The sequence below is a fragment of the Cherax quadricarinatus genome, chromosome 14 (genome assembly GCF_038502225.1).
Source record: "Cherax quadricarinatus isolate ZL_2023a chromosome 14, ASM3850222v1, whole genome shotgun sequence".
NCBI lineage: Eukaryota > Metazoa > Arthropoda > Malacostraca > Decapoda > Parastacidae > Cherax > Cherax quadricarinatus.
The window spans coordinates 15574763-15581067 of NC_091305.1; positions in this window are offsets into that span (position 1 = coordinate 15574763).

A 6305-nucleotide genomic window follows, 5' to 3' on the forward strand; every position below is an offset into this window, starting at 1 on the left:
CTGCAGATGTGGAGTGTTACCTGCAGATGTGGAGTGTTACCTGCAGATGTGGGGTGTTACCTGCAGATATGGGGTGTTACCTGCAGATGTGGGGTGTTACCTGCAGATGTGGGGTGTTACATGCAGATGTTGAGTGTTACTTGCAGATGTGGAGTGTTACCTGCAGGCGTGGGGGTATTACCTGTAGATGTGGGGTGTTACCTGCAGGTGTGGGGTGTTACCTGCAGATGTGTGGTGTTACCTGCAGATGTGGAGTGTTACCTGCAGATGTGGAGTGTTACCTGCAGATGTAGGGGTGTTACCTGCAGATGTGGAGTGTTACCTGCAGATGTGGAGTGTTACCTGCAGATGTGGGGTGTTACCTGCAGATGTGGGGTGTTACATGCAGATGTTGAGTGTTACTTGCAGATGTGGAGTGTTACCTGCAGATGTGGGGGTGTTATCTGTAGATGTGGGGTGTTACCTGCAGACGTGGGGTGCTACCTGCAGATGTGGGGTGCTACATGCAAATGTTCAGTGTTACTTGCAGATGTGGAGTGTTACCTGCAGATGTGGGGGTGTTACCTGCAGATGTGGGGTGTTACCTGCAGATATGGGGTGTTACCTGCAGATGTGGGGTGTTACATGCAGATGTTGAGTGTTACTTGCAGATGTGGAGTGTTACCTGCAGATGTGGGGTGTTACCTGCAGATGTGGGGTGTTACCTGCAGATGTGGGGTGTTACATGCAGATGTTGAGTGTTACCTGCAGATGTGGGGTGTTACCTGCAGATGTGGGGTGTTACCTGCAGATGTGGAGTGTTACCTGCAGATGTGGAGTGTTACCTGCAGATGTGGAGTGTTACCTGCAGATGTGGGGTGTTACCTGCAGATATGGGGTGTTACATGCAGATGTTGAGTGTTACTTGCAGATGTGGGGGTGTTACCTGCAGATGTGAAGTGTTACCTGCAGTTGTGGAGTGTTACCTGCAGATGTGAGGTGTTACATGCAGATGTTGAGTGTTGCAGATGTGGGGGTGTTACATGCAGATGTGAAGCGTTACCTGCAGTTGTGGAGTGTTACCTGCAGATGTGGAGTGTTACCTGCAGATGTGGAGTGTTACCTGCAGATGTGGGGTGTTACCTGCAGATATGGGGTGTTACCTGCAGATGTGGGGTGTTACCTGCAGATGTGGGGTGTTACATGCAGATGTTGAGTGTTACTTGCAGATGTGGAGTGTTACCTGCAGGCGTGGGGGTATTACCTGTAGATGTGGGGTGTTACCTGCAGGTGTGGGGTGTTACCTGCAGATGTGTGGTGTTACCTGCAGATGTGGAGTGTTACCTGCAGATGTGGAGTGTTACCTGCAGATGTAGGGGTGTTACCTGCAGATGTGGAGTGTTACCTGCAGATGTGGAGTGTTACCTGCAGATGTGGGGTGTTACCTGCAGATGTGGGGTGTTACATGCAGATGTTGAGTGTTACTTGCAGATGTGGAGTGTTACCTGCAGATGTGGGGGTGTTATCTGTAGATGTGGGGTGTTACCTGCAGACGTGGGGTGCTACCTGCAGATGTGGGGTGTTACATGCAGATGTTGAGTGTTACTTGCAGATGTGGAGTGTTACCTGCAGATGTGGGGGTGTTACCTGCAGATGTGAGGTGTTACCTGCAGATATGCGGTGTTACCTGCAGATGTGGTGTGTTACATGCAGATGTTGAGTGTTACTTGCAGATGTGGAGTGTTACCTGCAGATGTGGGGGTGTTACCTGTAGATGTGGGGTGTTACCTGCAGATGTGGGGTGTTACCTGCAGATGTGGGGTGTTACCTGCAGATGTGGGGTGTTACCTGCAGATGTGGGATGTTACATGCAGATATTGAGTGTTACTTGCAGATGTGGAATGTTACTTGCAGATGTGGAGTGTTACCTGCACATGTGGGGTGTTACATGCAAGTGTTGGGTGTTACACGCAGGTGTTGGGTGTTACCTGCGGATGTGGGGTGTTACATGCAGTTGTTGGGTGTTACCTGCAGGTGTGGGGTGTTACCTGTAGATGTGGGGTGCTACCTGCAGATGTGGGGTGTTATCTGCAGATGTGGGGTGTTACATGCAGGATTTGGGTGTTACATGCAGGTGTAGGGTGTTACCTGCAGGTGCTGGGCGTTACCTGCAGATATGAGGTGTTACCTACAGGTGTTGGGTGTTACCTGCAGGTGTTGGATGTTACCTGCAGATGTGGGGTGTTACTTGTAGATGTGGGATGTTACCTAAAGGTGTGGGGTATTAACTGCAGGTGTTAGATGTTACCTGCAGATGTGGTGTGTTACCTGCAGGTGTGGAGTATTAGCTGCAGATATGTTGTGTTACCTGCAGGTGCTGGGTATTACCTGCAGATGTGAGGTGTTACCTAAAGGTGTGGGGTGTTACCTGCAGGTGTGGGGCGTTACCTGCAGGTGTGGGGTGTTACCTGCAGGTGTGATGGTGTTACCTGCATGTGTGGTGGTGTTACCTGCAGGTGTGGTGGTGTTACCTGCAGGTGTGAGGTGCTGCCTGCAGGTGTGAGGTGTTACCTGCAGGTGGGATGATGTTACCATTAGGTTTGAGGTGTTACCTGAAGGTGTGAGGTGTTACGTGCAGGTGTGGTGGTGTTACCTGCAGGTGTGGTGGTGTTACCTTCAGGTGTGGTGGTCTGCAACACATATATTTATATGATTATTTTAAGAATCACATCATATAATTATTGTCTGCTTGAACTTATACATATTAAAAGCGCTAAGCCCCTAAGCGTCAAATAACGCCTGGGGAATGGGAAGCAAGAGAGTTCAGTCCACGTAGGGAGAGGATAGGTTCATTTCCTTGGATCAAGAGACCCGCACCGGCATCCAGGCACCTCCCTTGAAGGGTATGGTAAACATCAATGATTGCCAACTACTTACCAGAGGCGCCGTGTTGGCTACACTCGCTTATGTAGTCTATTGGCACTCAGTTTGTCTTCTGATCGCTGCTACCCACTTTCATTTAGCGATGCTCCCCTTTAAACATAATAATGACAATACCGACGGTGTTTCTCGCCAGGACTGTGATAACAAGGCACTCCTTCCTGCCACCTTCTGTTCGAACAAAGCAGAGCATAATGGGCATCAGGCATCTGACACTCATTCAAATAAACATGGTATTATTGGCACTAGAGAGGGATGAACAGCTTTACCGTGACATTGCAGTCACATGCTTGACCGCCAGTGTGGCAGATGTTTACCTCGTAACATCAGGTGGGGACTACATGATCTACAAGGTAGCTTTGTTTCCTTGTCATACTCCATTACGCAAGATGGATTTCACACAAAGATGATGACATCTGTCATCCTGAACTGAGAGTCTTCAGTAGGGCAGTGAGGATAGTAAGTCTTCCACTACGAGTTCAGTAGCTACGAAATTTTCAGAATTTTTCATTACAGCAGAGTCAGTGTTATCTGGAAATAACCGTCTCTCAGGGTAGACTATATTTGGTTATAAATGCATATTAGCTTGTTAGTATGTTTAGGAGGATATTTTTTAGCTCGAGTGTTAGTATGTGGATGAGAGACATCCCCACCCCTTATACTGAGAAATATCCTCACTCCACACAATGGGAATCATCCTCACTACTTACAAGCTTGAATAGTGTATATGCACTGAGAGACATGTATCAATATATAAATACTAGAAGCTGTGTATCACACATTGTATAAGAATTTGTTTCTCTAGGAACTAAAATATTCTTGATGATAATGTACTGGTGGATGGTGGTCTTAGTTGATTTAATGGAGTCAAAACTTATCATCAACTGTCAAAAGTACACTGCCAGTCAAGGATACTTTAACTCTTAAAATAAGGAGTAAATTACAGTGTATATGCACTGTGGGGTACACATCTCTTGGTGTATATGCACTGAGAGAGAGAGAGAGAGAGAGAGAGAGAGAGAGAGAGAGAGAGAGAGAGAGAGAGAGAGAGAGAGAGAGAGAGAGAGAGAGAGAGAGAGATACCTCTCAGTGCACATACAATGAGAGATACACGTCTCTCGGTGTAATAATATTAATAATCTTTATTTCTACAGCTGACATCAATGACATATTGTATAGAAAGCCCCTTGTTATGCAGAACATTTCGGGCAAATTTGGTTAATTTCGTCACCAGGATGCGACCCACACCGGTCGGCTAACACCTCAGTGTGCATACACAGAGAGATAAGTATATCTTAGTGTACGTACACTGAGAGATACATACCTCTCAGTGTATAAAACCTGGATAGACACTATATACTCATCACGGAGTATAGAGTAACTCTTTTGCAGTCGATAGGTCTTATCTGGCTCTGGTGGCCTGGTGGCTAACGCTCTCGCTTCACACGGCGAGGGCCTGGGTTCGATTCCCAGCCAGAGTAGAAACATTGGACGTGTTTCTTTCCACCAGTTGTCTATGTTCACCCATCAGTACAGTGGGTACCTGGGTGTTAGTCGACTGGTGTGGGTCGCATCCTGGGATACTGACCTAATTTGCCCGAAATGCGGAGCATAACAAGGGAGTTTCTGTATAGTAGTATGTCACTGATGTCAGCTAGGACTGTATACCTTGTACATGTACTTAGAGTAAATAAAGATATTATTATTATTATTATTATTATTATTATTATTATTATTATTATTATATTATTATTATTATTATTATCCCCAACAAACTGATGGCACTAATAGCTATACAGAATTGTGCCAGGTTATGTTTGTATAGTTTATTATTATTATTATTATTATTATTATTATTATTATTATTATTATTATTATTATTATTATTATTGTTGTTGTTGTTGTTGTTGTTGTTGTTGTTGTTATTATATAGGGACTCCGAGTGGTGTATCAGGAGCTGTATGAGAGACAGTGGTTGTTTACAGCCCTAAAAGGGGCGAAAACAAATTTAGAATTTATGAGGCTGTGATATGCTTTAGGTGCACGCAGCTGTTCGTGATGCTGCAAAAGGCTGGCAGCAACGTTGCCCACCTTGCTTACCTTTATTATAATGCTTCCCGGCAGGGAGCTCCTTAATGCTGTTGACGGGTTGATTTCTCGGTGGTTTTTCTTCCGTCACTTCGTTTCGAAACATTATCTTGAGAAAGACTTAATGCGGTGACTTTGAACTGGGACATGTCCATGTGTTCTTAAACCGAAGTTTCTCAGTGAAACTGGGCACTGTAGTTGCCTGCAGGTGACCGCGTTGGGAAAACATGTTTTCGTATTTATTATGGAAGGTGCCATTCCCCTCACACTTGAGGGAACAGCTCACTACATAAAAATAAAGAACAAAATTATTATGTGAGAACTGATGAGTAGAACACCTATTAACTACGTTAAGAGGTATAATATAATTGTTGAGGGAAGGGAGCGGTAATATTAGATTAATGTGTGTGTGTGTGTGTGTGTGTGTGTGTGTGTGTGTGTGTGTGTGTGTGTGTGTGTGTGTGTGTGTGTGTGTGTGTGTGTGTGTGATATGTACTTACCGATTTGTGTTTGATAGGTCGATACTTAGCTCCTGAAACCGTGTCCTAAGCCACCTTGATTGGCATCACTGATTTGCGGTCTTTTGGGCCTTATTATGTTTACTTTTGAAGCTGTGTATTGAGTTTGCCTCCACCAGTGCCTTATCCAAGTCATTCTCCTTTTCAACTCCCCTGAAACTGAGGAAATAGTTCCTTACATTCCTTACCATCCTGAGACTAAAGAAATACTTGCCCTCTTCTAAGGTCGTCAGGATAAGTTTTATCAACATTTACTTGTAGTGCGGTCTCCTAAGTACGGGTTATTTGTGTATTCTTCCTGGTTTCAAATCTTTTGACCTTTTTCCATTTTTTCCACGTGACGGAGCAGATGCAGGCTCAGTGCTGGGGTTGCATACTCAGTGACTGGCCTAACGCATGTCGTATATAAGGATCTGAAGGATTATTTTAGGTTCCTGAGTTCTGTTCTGAGGTTTGTTAATCTTGCATATGACGTTTCGTTTTATGGTTTATGCGCAATTCTGGCTATATGCTTGGTGTTATATTTCATTCCTAGATATTTGCAGCTTTTCTCCCCCCCCCATGCTGTACTCTGTGTCCGGTCTGCCCTTTCCTTCTCCAAAGCGCAGGATCTTGCATTTGCTTCACTTGAACTCGAGAAGCCACTTTTTGGCCACATCCAATTCCAGTAAATTCGTGTAACAGGATTTTTTTTATCCCTAAATCCATGCTGTTTTTCCGTAGAGAATCTGTTCTCCAAGTGTCCCAATATTCTTTTACGCACTATCTTCTTCCATCCTG